Source organism: Pezoporus flaviventris, unplaced genomic scaffold, assembly GCF_033815535.1.
Source record: "Pezoporus flaviventris isolate CSIRO_AGI_PZ_B2104156 unplaced genomic scaffold, CSIRO_AGI_Pfla_v1 ptg000045l, whole genome shotgun sequence".
In the NCBI taxonomy this organism is placed as follows: Eukaryota; Metazoa; Chordata; class Aves; order Psittaciformes; family Psittacidae; genus Pezoporus; species Pezoporus flaviventris.
In genome coordinates this window covers 6,624,105-6,638,813 of record NW_026892593.1, presented here as the reverse complement: position 1 = coordinate 6,638,813, position 14,709 = coordinate 6,624,105, and the positions used below count along the sequence as shown (strand labels likewise).

Below are 14,709 nucleotides of genomic sequence, written 5' to 3'. Positions count from 1 at the left end.
TAAAATTGTTAATAAAAATGTAAAATTGAGTGAAACCCCCAATAAGTCAGAAAATGAAGAATCAATTATACATTAATGATGCAAATACCAAGTCATTGTGTGTATACAATACCTAGCAAAAAAAATTGCCAGTGTGTACGTCTAAAAAAAATTAAGGAATACAGAAGAAATACCTTCTTTAACTTACAGCAGTTCCACATGTCTTCAGGGTCATGGATAATTGTGCAAATATAGAGAGTAATAACAAAAATAGGACTCACTAAAAAGGTGTCTAGTAGCACTATGGAAGAGCTCTAATTTTATTAATAAAGAGTTCATATTTTGCAGATGTTTTCTTTTAAGCTCATGCGAAGCTGGTGGATGGAAAGTCTCATCTTGTAAATTTTAAAGGCTAAGTAGTTCTGGGATTTTTGGAGGAAGGATATTTAATTTCACTGATTACATTTATTTAACTTTATTTAAATAGAGAATATCATAGAATCACAGAATGGTTTGAGTTGGGCAAGGATACCTTCCACTAGATCAGGTTGCTCCAAGCACCATCCAGCCTGGCCTTTAACACTGCCAGGAATGGGGCAGCCACAGGTTTTCTAGGCAACCTGTGCCAGTGCCTCACCACCCTCACAGAAAAGACCTTCTTCCTAGCATCTGATCTAAATCTAACTTCTTTCAGTTTAAAGCCACTTCCCCTTGTCCTGTCACTTCATCCCCTTGTTAGAAGTCTCTCTCCAGCTTTCTTGCAGGCCCCCTTTAGTCACTAGAAGCTGCTCTAAAGTCTCCCCAGAGCCTTTTCTTCTCCAGGCTGAACCAACCTAACTAGCTCAGCCTGCCTTCAGAGAAGCAGGTGTCCAGCCCTCTGATCATCTTCATGACTCTCCTCCGGACCTTCTCCAACAGGTCCATGTCTCTCTTGTGTTGGGGGCCTCAGAGTTGAATGCAGTTCTCCAGGTGGGGTCTCACAAGAGCAGAGGGTCAGGACCACTTCCTTTAACCTGCTGGTCACGTTTCTTTTGACACAGCCCAGCATCTAAAGCCCTTTCTGGGCTGCAAGAGCACACTTCCAGGTCATGCTGATTTTCTCATCAACCAACACTCCTGGGTCCTCCTCTGGGCTGCTCTCAATCCAGTCTGTGTCCAGCCTGTATTTGTGCTCAGGATTGCCCCAACCAAGGTGTAGGACCTTGCACTTAGCCTTGTTGAACTTGAGGTTTGCATGAGCTCACCTCTCAGGCCTCTCTAGTCCCTTTGGGTAGCATCTGAGTGGCATGTTTAAATAATTTTTTTATAACCCTAGACTTAGCTAAGCTTTCCCTCCTTCAATTTACTGTTCCAGGAAGCACCTAATAAAACAAATTTACTTTGGATTTTCCTTAATTTTTACCCAATTTCTGAGGTGAAAATATAGGGAAACTAAATTAACATAACTTACACTACCTTACAAAGCATTTTCAAATTATATCACATCTTAATTTTAACTAAGATTTTCCAAATAGTTTCCCACATTATTGTTTTGTCAAGTGTAGTACCTACTTAACTTAAGGAAAAGATGCATTCAGTGTAGAAACAGAAACAGATATTTTCCTTGATGCATCAAAGAAAAGACTTTTGCTACCATTTGAATTAATTTTTAGTAAAGTATAAAGAATAAGGTGTTTCCAAATCAAAATATTAAAAAAAGAGCTTCTGTACTACCTGAAGATAAATCAGATATTCCCAGTAATACATGTTTTGGAGCTATTACCTCTCTGGAAGGAAGGGATGGGACCCATTCCAATGAAATTAATGTTCTGATAGTTTGAGAAATGTAAAAGAATTCAACATTATAAGATTCTTCCATAAACACAAGCATTGTATGCCAAAACAAGTGTCCATCTTATGAACAGAACTTTACTCTAACCTCCAGTTGGCAGAGAGGCTCTAAATGGTTTTAAAGTTCAGTTAGCTGAAACAACTTAAAAAATATTTGCAGGATGATCCTATTATAAATAGGTTCTACACATGCTATGTATTTCCTCAGATTAAGCAACTTGCTTGTGAGTCATAAGGAGGATTATCTATATAGGTCTCTTCAGAGGCTTTTGTCTCTTCACGAGTTGCTATAAACTTCATGACATAATTGCACCTCCCTTTTGGTCTGTGGTTATTATCCACTTCATCTAGATTAGTTTCATGCACAGAAATGAATGAGAAATGGATAAATATAGCAAAACCTGTGCATATACTAGTAAATAACTCAGGTCAGCTATACTTCTGTGTACTTTTCTTGAAAAAGAAAAGCAAATTAGTAAATTTTATGTATGTTTCAACAAGGTATTTTTCAGTACCTGAGGTCAAAACTGGGCATTCCTCCCACTTAAAATGTCTAAAGTAACTGTGTCTGAGCTAGTCACCCTAGGCTGCCTCTGTAATTAACACACAGGAAATACAAACCTCAAAAGGTGAGTCATCTGACCTGTAAAAATACTGTGACAGATGCAATGAGTAGCTCTCTGGAAGGGAATAATTTACTCCATTAACACAAAAAAACATCAAGAACCAGCTGAAAACCAGAAGTTGAACATTGAAAGATATTGTTTGGAGCATACTGCTGATGGTTTTAGGATTGCTGAATCCTGAAGTGGAACTGACACTTCCTTGAGTACAATTCTGCCTTGGACACCTTTCTTCCCCTCTGAACTCTTCATACCAGTAACTGAGCCTCTAGGGAGGTTTTCAGAAGCAGAAGTTGCTCTTCAACAATCAGAAAAGGAGGGAGTGATCCTGTGATTACAGAGCTGCACTGTACTGAGCAAGTAGATTTTCTGCAGCTTTGACCTAAAAATTCATTTCAGCTTTCAGAAGCCTTAGAGAGTCAGTTTTCATACTTAAAAGGTAATAGGAGTGTGGACCATTTATGCATAGGTGATATAGGTCATAAAGGCTTAGTATCCATTAAGTACTTTTTAAAATTGAACTGAAAAAGCCAAGTTTTTCCCTTTGCTATTATTTTTGTTTTGCTTTTTCTATTACTGTTATTATTGTTGTTGTTGTTAAAAACCCAAACAACAGAAACCAGATTTCTGTTCACTTTCAAAACTCATCATTCTCTCTAAATTAAACCCTTCCAGTGAAACATGATTACTTCATATGAAAATATAAGACCTGATTTTATATTTTCTTAACCCTCAATATTAGGGTTGTCATAATAAGTTCATCCCTGTGAACCTGCTTAGTTATCAAGAGTTTCAGTGCCAGTCTCAGATGTACTCTTTTTATAACCCACATTAATCTCAGCAGTAGTGCCAAAGTAATGCTTTTATTTGAACATTTTCACTTTCACACCCTATCCTCACATAGTCTACATATCTCACAGTCTTCCTTTGACCTGAATAAATAAAATAGACTGCTGAGTGTTCTTACTGGGATGGGATGTCTCAGATTCATTCCACATGGTGTTGTTTGCTTTTGCATTTCTTTTTTTCCCCCTGTTTGCTATTGTGAGCCTTTTGAAGTTTACAAACCAAGCTCTTCTCTCATTTATACAAGTGCAATCCCATTAAATCAAATAGGTGTAAGTAGGACAGGACTTGGACCTGTTCCTACCACTTGCTGGACGTTGTAGTCTCCTTTCTAGACAGGTATCTTAGCTGCTGGCTTCATTGTCCTGTTTCTTTTAATTTTAGCTCTAAGAATGTGCAAGGATAAGCATTTTTGATAAAATGCCATGGATTCTGGAGTTTCTTTAATAAAAATAACCCAGCATGTGCCTGCCACAAATTTTAGGGTCTGCATATTGCCTACTCAAAATAAAACAACTTCTCTCCACACTTCATTTTGAATAGGGATGGACAAATATGGAATTAAAGGTTAGCCACAGGGGTCCTACAAGTGCCTGCAAAATTCAAATAACAAATATAAAAAATATTTTATTTTTTATTTTTTTAAGGCAATCTTTAATATTTATCTTATTCTAGTAGTTCAAGCGGTTGCCAGGAACATAGTTATTTCTACTTAGAAAATTTTCTTCATGAAAAATGATAGTAGTTAGGCTAGTGAACCTATAAAACTGCTGTAAAAAGGCATAATTTCAGAAATCACACAGTTCTTTCGGCACTGCAACATACTTGTGAGACCTTCTGTTTCTATTTACAGTACTTACAGGTTCAAGTCCACCTCATTTCAAATATGTTCCTAGCCAAGCATCTCAATGCTTAGGAAATGTGGATTCAAATAGAAATAAGAACTGAGAGAACATATTCAATTAAAACCAGGGTAGGGTGAAAGAAGAAAAGAAAAAAGAAATCTGATACAATAAAGAGAAGAGAGAATTTTAAACCTGAGAGATTTGAGGTATCAGTGAGGTATCAGGCCCACCTAAATCTTCATCCATAGCTGTGCTGATCAAGTAGCCTGATTACAAAAAGTACTGGGTAAGAGTCCCTGAACCCTAAATGAAATTTCTAACCAAACTGTACCAATTCATTTTCAGAGAGCAAGGTTCAGCTCAAACATTGCTTTCAGCTTATTTCTGATCAAATGTGGAGTTTTTAAAACCCTAAAAATGCATTTTATCTCCTATCATACTATATACTTCCATAGCTCTCCTTGGCGTCTGAAACACTATGTATCCCTTGAAGACAGGCTGTAGCGCAAGTTTTGCTCAAAATGTTGCCTGATTTTGACTCAGGCCTGAAGCCTAAGCTAATGAACAGTTAAAACTGTTTTCATGTTTATGATCACCTCTGAACAGGCAAAATTCCCAATGATTTTACAGGGAGAGTTGTTTATTTTTAAATCTCATAGCTTAGCTTGACATATGAATGCAGCCTGATTTTAATCAGGTCATAGGGTAGTTGAATCAAAGTTACTAGTTTCACCTCGAGACAAGTGTTCTTCATTCAGTAAAATTTCTTTTGAAGTATTAGAGTTTGCCTGAGCAAAGGTTAAGGGAAAAATTAAAAGAGTATTCAAAGAAACAAACATCACTCAGATGATCAATAAACTTTCCAGTCAGGAAAGCTTATGGAATAGCTACTACTGCCAGTGCTGTAGCTGCAGTATACAGGGTAGATTTGCTAATGTATTCAGTAATTATTTTTCTAAACAGATATGGCTGGAGACAGGGATATAATACTGTTGAAAAATTGAGAAACATCTCCTTAAGTAACAACTACAATTAAGAATTGCTACCTCACATAATCGTCTGATCAGAGCTACTACATTTAGGTTCTGTCAATGCCCTTTTTACCTGTTACCCTAATGCAGGTTGAAACTAAGTCAGTGACTCACTCCCATTTCTTAGAATCATAGAACAGTTTGGGTTGGAAAAGGCCTTAAAGGTCACCTTGTTACAAGCCAATTACATATACTTTAAATTTGGCATTACTGCCAGACTCCCCTATGCCCCACCAGCTCAAGGCTCAGATTCAGTAATAAAATAGCTTGGGTTTTCAACAGAAACATGTCTGAAAAAACTCACGGCAGCTCTGAGAAGCCAGGCCTTAATAAAATTTAGGGAATAAATTTGAGCTTTGGAGATTTTCCTTACTCCCTTTTTTTCTCATGCTCTTTTTTTCCAGTAGGGAAAAAAATATTTTCTTTCAGTAATTTGGATTCTTTTGGAAATTATCTCTCAAGAAAGAATAGTTCCTCCACCATTAACACCTTTTGGGTTTCTTACATTGTGTGGTTTTTCCAGCTACTGTACTTTGTTTTGCAGTTATCCAACCACAGGCTACCTGCCTGATTAGAGATATTTGGGTTCAGTAATGTATTTATTTATTAAATATTGCTGGAATCTGCATGAGAACATATGAGAACAAACGAGTTACTGGATGAAATGCTCCCTCTGCTGTCAAAGGAGAGTATCAGTACTGGGAGGCTTCTTAATTCTGCAAACTTTACCAGGACTAGGCAATATCACAATCCATTAAGCGTGTCTCTAACTTTACTGGCTAGGTATGCGGTCTCCAAAGGCAAGATCTCAGATCTTACCTTTAGTCTGGATGAAACTTAATATCTGAATTTGAACATTTCCTCTGGAGCATTCAACTTTATTAAAAGAGATAAGAGAAAACTGGCATAGTTCTTACACTGTAAATTGTACCGCTAATCTGTTTCAGATACAGTATAGGCCATCAGCAGCTGGCTGGAAGCCCTCTGAATCAGGACAAGTTGTTCTCTTGAATTTGGTGACTTTGCACTGGACTGTTGTTGGGTAAAGTTTATGTCAGTTTTTATTCCTGTTTGCTTTCAACAAACACTCCAAGCAAAAAAGAAAACTTATGTCCTGAAAATAAGATGAAAGTACAGAATGGAGCAATACCTGCACATATGAAATGACTTTTGATGCCAGAAAGTAGGAGAGTTTAGCAGGCTAGGAGATCATCCAGGGAACTCTGCAAGAACAATGATGTTCTGCTGCTTGCTCATAAATGCATACCTTTGATTCTCCTGAAGTTCACTTTTGTACATCATACTGAAACCATATTAGCATTGGCTCTGTCCTGCAAAAATGTGATCATAAATGTTCATGTACAAGGCGCCACATGTATTTCCTTTGATAATGTTCCTAAGTTCTTTTATTCATCCTTTGAGAACTGTTGTAAAAGCAAATATTTGTTCACAAGAGTATTTCCAGAATGTGAAAACGTGACGAACAATCATGCAAACAGGTATCTGTGTGAATATTTGAATAGCAGGTTTGCTTTAAAGTCCTCCTGATGTTAAGGATCTGAATGAGAGAGAACAGAGTACCTTCAATAGTAAAGGCAGAAATAACCCCCTCCCCCTCAAAAAAAAAACCAAAGAATTCCAAAACCAGACAAAATTTGGAGGTTCCCCAAATCAGAGTGGTTTCTTATAACTTTGCTATACTAGGCAGAATTCTAATCTCTTTTTAATTCAAATTCCTTCAACAAAAGGCTAAGTGAAATCATTATTATGCTAACAGAAAAGGCCTTTTAAAGTATGGGATGCTCAATACACAGCAGAACCCTCTGCTGCTTCAATCCAAGCTAATGCTCTAAGTTCTTTAGTAGATCCAGGCACCTTTTAACAATTTTCTCCTTTTGAGTTTATGACTTGTTGGTGTAAGGTTGTGGAAACCTCTTAAATGCTTATACTTTTTAGTCTGGTGATTATTTTTCTATGTCAACAAATAGGATTGAAACCTCCATGGGTTTATGAAAGTTTTGGATTCAGGTCTTTTACTTCCATGGAAGTGCTTTGACCACATAAATGCCAACACTGCAAACATGCGGAAGACCCAAAGAGTTATGCTTCTAGTATATCTTGCAATATTGTGTTACCATCAAGGATTCTGTTAGGGATGTGGCTGAAGAAAGACCTGTATGTACTTAGCTCATTGAAAATACTGTTGAAGACATGCACAAACACAGATTTAGACTACTGAGGAGGTGTCTAAATTCACCGGTGTCTGTGTCTAAATTAATACTTCCCTGGAAGGCTGAATATCTCCATAGAAAGCACCATATTACTAGGTCCTTTTAAATGTAGACAAAGCCTCTTTCATCAAGCAAATCTTCCACAGAGCTGTAACACTGAAATACTTAGTCTGTTTGGCAGATCTACCTGGAAAATAGGGACAGTTCCCAGCCAAAATGGCCAATCTGTCTGCCCTTCAGCCAGGTTCCAGGTATTATGAGATCTGCAGTTCCAGGCTTCCCTAGAGTTTTCAGGATTTTAGCTTGGAACAGGGTAAGCCTCAGTCCAGATGGGGGGCGAGGATCCTGCAGATGAGTTCCCCTATTACAAGCAAGACACTCCTGGCTGACCTCTTGATGTCAGAGCTTTCAAAGCTCCATTTGTAGATGGTAATGGGGTTGTCCCCTTGGCAAGAAACCTGGTCTTAGGAGTTTCTCTTGCTGCTCTGTGATACTGGTCTTATTGTCCCTTCAAGTTCCACTGAAAGAAATGCCAATTTCACAGATCAGCCACCCATCTCATTATTTAACTCTTATTTTCTTGTGGTTCTCAAACACATCTTGTTCAAATGTCTGGTTCAATGCACAATTTTTAGAAGAGGCTATGTGTCAACTCACACTTCGAAGCAACATGACAATAATTGGAATATATATTGAAGTCCTGCAAGGAGTATATTGTAGCTGTTTATCTCTGATACATTAAAGTAGTAAATCAAACAGGAGACTTATCTAAATCAACACAAGATTTGTGTCTATTAGAGCAAAGCCACAGGCCAGAACCTCAGCAAAAAGGCTTCAAATTGAATTAGTCAAAGAGTGAGCTGCACTTTTCATGGTTATGTGCAAATACATGCAGATTCAGTTTCTTTGAAAGAATTTGACAGGAGAAAATTTAAACTAAAAGTTTCTGGTAGACCAATAAATCTTGCTTTCCATGACTCATATGTCTGTATCCTGGCCAAAAAGAAAGTCAGATGTTTTATCTGTGTTTGCACATATTACTAGAAATACAAAATCCCACTCAAAAAAAAAAAAGTGGGGGGGGGGAGAAATTTAATAATATTATTTGAATATAAATTCTCTGTTAATTTTATGTATCCATTGCATAAGACATTCCAGCACATTCATGAGAAAATTCAGATACAAAAAGTTACATTTTGTGTAGTCCAGCAATGAACTTCTTCACCTACCAGCTTTTAACCTTTAACCACACAAAGATATCTTTGTCATTTAAGAACATACAGGGTAGATTATAAGGCCTTGATACTACAATCAGAGATTTTGAGAAGGATTCTTTTTCTTTCTTTATCAATAATTACTCTTGAACATTTCACCGCAAATTAGTGTTTGCTGTGAATTAATGTTTCAATAAATATTATTAATGATCTCTTTTTTCCAGGTTCCTTTCCTCACCTGAAACTGTACTGCCTTCATTTGTATAGAGCTAATTCCGTAAATACGGATTAGGAGCAGAAGGTGAAACCTGATTTATACACAAATCAGAAATGATTTTTTGAAAAAAAAAGGCCCTTCATGGGGAGAAAAAGTGGGGAAGAATTCCTACTTTAGAGAGGATTTTGCAAGGCCCTGTACAAGGTAGTTATTGTATTTCACTCTGGTAATTATCAGGCTGCTAGTTCAGGTTCTGCAGATCAGCCTCTAGAGGCATTTGTCTCTTGCCATTGATTACACAGCGTTGGACCCTGATATAGTTACCTTCAAGTGTAGGTAACTGTTAGGATGGTGGTGTTTAGTACAAAGATGAATAAATATAATTTTAATAATAACTTTAATAAAAACTTTGGGCTTATATGTGGTCAATTATATGTTTACAGACAACAGTTATCTTTTAATTTTTTCTGCATGAAACTTCACCCAAGGCTCCTACTGAGCTGCTAGGGACTGGGTTTTGTAGTGTGGATTGACTTTCCACTTCTGTGGGTCTTAGATCCTGGCACTTTTTTCTTTTTAGCCTTTTTTTTTTTTTTTTAGCCTTTTTTTAGTTCTTCTTCTTTTTTCCTTTAATCTTCATTTTTGTGGGTTTTTTTTTGTTTTTTTTGTTTTGTTTTGTTTTGTTTTGTTTAACCTTTTTAACATATTTCTTGGACTTACATACCATAGATTTGACCAATTGAGAAGACTGACTAGGAATCATGAGAAAGCTGACAAAGACATAATATACTTGTGGCTACATCAGTGTTAGTAAATAATGTGAGACATTCATTAATTGGATGTGACATGGCTCTAGCTGACATAGAGGAATAACCTTGCTCTTCAAAAGAGAGACTGCTGGGAAGAGCGTCTGTCTGACACTTTCCCCTAAATCACACCCTAACATTGCTTGAGAAGGTAGGATGGAGGCAAAGACTGTGCTTGGGACCTTTCTAACAATTTATAAAGTTGCATTTTCCCAGGCCAAGTCACTTGCTTCTGCCTTGGTCCTGTTTATCTACATACATCAAACATGTTTTTTTACCTACACCAATTTACTGACCTCCTTGTTAAAGAAGACGTGAAAATCCAAAAAACTCATGAGGTCAAAGCAGTGAGAAAACACGTGCTCTCTCTGGGTTAGGCAGCTCAGCACTGTTTACAAGGGTCTAGGGTGCAAAGATGGATAACCTTATTTCTGCTGTGGGAAATGAGTGTTTAGAAAGGCCCAGAGGGGCTAAAGAAAGATATGATTGCTGCTTACTCTGCCTCAGAAAGCCAGCACCTGCATCTGCTCTGTTGAGCCCAGATTTGTATGCTTTGGAAAGGTCCAGATGGAGATCTTAACTAATCCTTTATGAATAACATATCATCAAACACCTGTACATTTTAAAGTTAATAAAGCAAGTGTAAGAAAGAAAACAAAATGCTGAGTTAATGAAGACCAAAATTGCGCCCCCAGGGCATGAAAGTCTGTCTTCCTACAGGCCCTAAGCTTCCTCAGGTCTCAGCAATGGTGTCAGGCTCAGGACCATCCACCACTAGTTTTATCCTGGGAATCATCTGTTGATGTGTGCTGAGCTCTCCCACCTGTTCCTCCAGGGACGGACGTTAATGCACGTCAGTGGAAGCTGGCGTGTGTACAAGTGTCAACAGGCCCCAGCTCTGAGCACAGCATTACCATTCCCCAGCGATGTGGCAACTGCACTGCACAGGGGGACAGCTCAGGTGTATGGCCACAGACAGAAGTGAGTATTTCCAGAAGGATTTAATTTCCTTTTCTCACTATTTGCAGGATTGCTTTGTATATATACTCACACAGGTACCTTTGAAGGCAAATCTGTTTGCCCCCAGGCAAACAGCTTGTGAGACAGTTGCTAGCTCCTAAATCTGTATCAGTAGGCACATTACACAGAACAATTTGGCTTTCTAGGATAGTGTCCGGAATTAGAGAGCCACCTGTGTGGGGAGAGAGGGGAGGAGGGAAGCCCGCATCTTTAGCTTCTCCACCCTACCATATGTTTGTTCCATTATAAACAAATAGCTTTTAGAGCTGGAGAGAAACTACTTACTGAAATGTCTTGATGTAAAATAAAATTCCTTAAATAGGAATTTTCCTTAGAAAATATCCAGGTAGGAATCAGGAATAGCCACTGACATAAGAAATGCATTATAGCACTTTGTGATGCTGATTAAGCTGCAGTATTATGAAATATGGTACAGAAAGCCCTGTTTTAAATCTGCGTTAAATAGAAAGCTTTTAAACATAAATAAAGAATACTGTAAATAAAGTGCTGACTGAATTCTTGTCTCATGCATTTGAGTGAAATATGGTTGGTTTTTTTTTTCTCTTCCTTTTATTGGAGCTTCTCCTGGGCTACCATTAACTTCTGTATATTTGCATTCATTTACCATCTTTTACTTACCTATTAACATAATTTTTCATGTCTTTCAAATGACAGACGCAGAAATTATAGTAGTACGTCACTATAGCTGGTTTGGTATCTCTATCTTTAATCTCAAATTAAAGAGAAATTTCCATGTCTGTTGTTATAACTACTTAAGGAGTGACAGCAGAGCACATCCATAAGGCTATTACAAACGCTTGTGCTGAATCTGTTATAGCTGTTATTGCATAGTTTAAACTGTTTCACACAGCCTTAACCCAGATCTCACTGAAGGCAAGAAGAGCTCTTCAATAAACTCTGGCGCAGACCTCTGAGAAACAAGATAAACTGTTTTCCCTTTTGGGAGAACTACCAATGGCCTGTTCTGATCCCTACACATTTTAAACAATGCTGTTCAATCGTACCTAAAGCTGTGAAGGTGTCTGATGCTTCTTGATGTATTTTGGCATTTTATGCGGAACTTAGAAAAACCTGACAGCTCAAGACTTTGCCAATACACACATTCCTGCACATGCAAGTCTGTGTGATGAAATAAAAGTGAATCTGAGATTATTTTGTGCTTCAATAATTTTTTTCCTATGAGCTTTTCCATTTTGTTTTGTTTCTCTTCTTTTGAACTCTGCTTTGATACCAGACAATAAAATGCCATCTAAAGGAGGGCTAAAGACCAAGCAATACAAGCACACTGTGCATGAAGGGAATTTTCTTTGCTTCCCAGTGATAACCTATATGAAAGAAATAACAGCTTTTCCCTATTATTCATGGGGCTGATCCAAATCCCATTAAAATCAATGGGGAGCTTTCATATCAGTAAGTGTTTCAAAACAGGTTTTAGGAGATTTGTGATGCAAGGCCAGTATTTTCAAAGGTGTCAGGAAAGACATTTAGGGCATGCATGATAAAAAACACCTAACTAACTACTCAGTTAATGAGTTACCACTCGTGACCAGAACTGCAGTTGCTGGCAGCATGCACAGTCTTAATTTATTATGAATTCACAAGAAAATGTTTTTTGTTTTTTTTTAGCCATCATGACTGAGTAGTTTGTGGAATATCATTTATCCACAGCACTTCATCTAGAGATTCACTTCACGTACTCTAACATCCTAGAAGCCTGAGACTCAAGCTGAAGGGTATTCTGTGCTGCTGGGCTAAGCTTTTTCACAGTTTCTCCTATTACAGCTGCTCCACTTTCTTTGAAACACTACAACATTCGCCGAAAAAGGAACAGAACGGGACTTGTCATGGTAAATTGCCTGAAGTTTCCTCTAACCCATTAAACTTGTGATTACTGTACACAGTATAGAACTGTCAGAGTTCAGAAGACTTTGAGAAGTTCAAACTGAAAAAAAGTGCCTTGCTATATTTTAGATATCTTTGTGCAGAAATTTCTGTATCTGACATAGTTTGATGTTTCATAGTTTCATAGAAGAAATTTCTCTGTAGCTGCATGACTTATATAAATGCTTAGCAGAATGGCAGTCAGCATTAGGATCATCTAACGAATGCCTTTCTTGTGGAGCTAACCCTGAATGCCGCAGCTTTAAAACCATTAGCACACTAATGACCTAGCAGCATTGATTTGTGTACTTCAACACAGAATCATGTTTAAGCAAATCACATTCCAAGTGCTTCTCTAAATGCTTTTCTTCTAGAACAGCAAGCTTCAATGTAACAGGAGGCAGTGAGTTTGATGGACCCCCTGTTGCTGATAGAATTTGGCAAGTCAGGACAGGGTGCCCAGCTCGAAGTTACAGCACCAAGCCAGTCACTAATTTTCCTATTTGTGTTAGACTTAAGTATATATGAAAGCAACATACTGCCACCATTATTGATTGTTTCTATTCAGAAAATAGCAGGGACCACAACAACAGGGGTACTGATATTCAAAAATGGAATGCATTGGTCAGACTGAGTGTTTGAAAATTATGCAGCACTTCATCTTGACATTATGTCTTCTTAGCCAGAAGCTACATTTTGTGATTAGTATATTCAGACACTTTCTTTTCTTTATGTTCAGATTCCAACTGTTCTGCAGATCTGAAAAACAGAACAAAAAGAAAAAAAATGCTTTTAAAACCAGTCTGACAACTGCAATTAAATCAATCACCCATTCAATTTCAGATATTTGTAACATAAAGTAATTTACCAAACACCTTTCATCCATAACAGCTCAAGGCGTATTTGCTATAAAAGCACTTCAGTAGAAAATTCCAGCATTCCTCCTCTACTTAGATGCTTTTATAAAGAATGCACTTTTAACTATAGAGACTAAAAAGGGTTGAATATTCACTAGTTTATAATTTTCAACAGGGATCACAAACTTCTGAGGGAATTATGCCTAGCTAATGGCAAATCTAATACTTCTTGAGAGAACTACTTCTAATTGTACTAAAGCTTCTACTAATGCTTCTAGTACTACTGCTTGAGGGAGTAGGCAGATGAATTGGTTGCCTTCTATCCATCATATCTGAGAAGTCATAGAATCCTAGAAGCATAGAATAGTTAGGGCTGGAAAGGACCTTAAGATCATCTAGTTCCAACCCCCCTGCCATGGGCAGGGACACCTCACTCTAAATCGTATCACCCAAGGCCTCGTCCAACCTGGTCTTGAACACTGCCAGGGATGGAGCATTCACAACCCCCCCCCGGCAACCCATTCCAGTGTCTCACCACCCTCACAGGGAAGAATTTCTTCCTTATATCCAGTCTAAACATCCCCTCTTTAAGTTTTCACCAGTTCCCCCTTGTCCTATCACTACAGTCCCTAATGAAGAGTCCCTCCCCAGCATCTCTGTAGGCCCCCTTCAGATACTGGAGGGCTTCTATGAGGTCTCCACACAGCCTTCTCTTCTCCAGGCTCAACAGCTCCAACTTCCTCTGCCTGTCTTCATACGGGAGGTGCTCCAGTCCCTTGATCATACTCGTGGCCCTCTTCTGGGCTTGTTTCAACAGTTCCATGTCCTTTTTATGTTGAGGACACCAGAACTGCACACAATACTCCAGGTGAGGTTTCACAAGAGCAGAGTAGAGGGGCAGGATCACCTCCTTCGACCTGCTGGTCACGCTCCTTTTGATGCAGCCCAGGATACGGTTGGCTTTCTGGTTTCTGAGTGCATACTGCCGGCTCATGTTCATTTTCTCATCGACCAGCACCCCCAAGTCCTTCTCCACAGGGATGCTCTGAATCTCTTCTCTGCACAACCTGTAGCTGTGCCTGGGATTGCTCCCACCCAGCTGTAGGACCTTGCACTTGGTATGGTTCAACTTCATGAGGTTGGCATCAGCCCACCTCACAAGCGTGTCAAGGTCCCTCTGGATGGCATTCCTTCCCTCCAGCGTATCAACCCAACCACACAGCTTGGTGTCATTGCCAAACTTGCTGAGGGCGCACTCAATCCCACTGTCCATGTCAGTGATGAAGATGTTAAATAAGACTGGTCCCA

At 38.5% G+C, this 14,709-nt stretch overlaps 1 long non-coding RNA gene across 3 annotated transcripts in view; it reads left to right on the top strand.

Annotated features, from left to right (window-relative positions):
• Positions 1-12,419, top strand: part of LOC133276359 (uncharacterized) — a 51,697-nt gene extending 39,278 nt beyond the window's left edge. Inside the window, exons 4-5 of one of the 3 annotated variants that reach the window (XR_009745842.1) lie at positions 6,102-6,196; positions 12,290-12,419. This is a non-coding gene — a long non-coding RNA (uncharacterized LOC133276359). Of the gene's footprint in view, positions 1-6,101; positions 7,624-8,823; positions 8,885-12,289 lie in introns of those variants that run through there. The other 2 variants (XR_009745843.1, XR_009745841.1) reach the window with 2 other exon arrangements.
• The last annotated feature ends 2,290 nt before the right edge of the window (positions 12,420-14,709 follow it).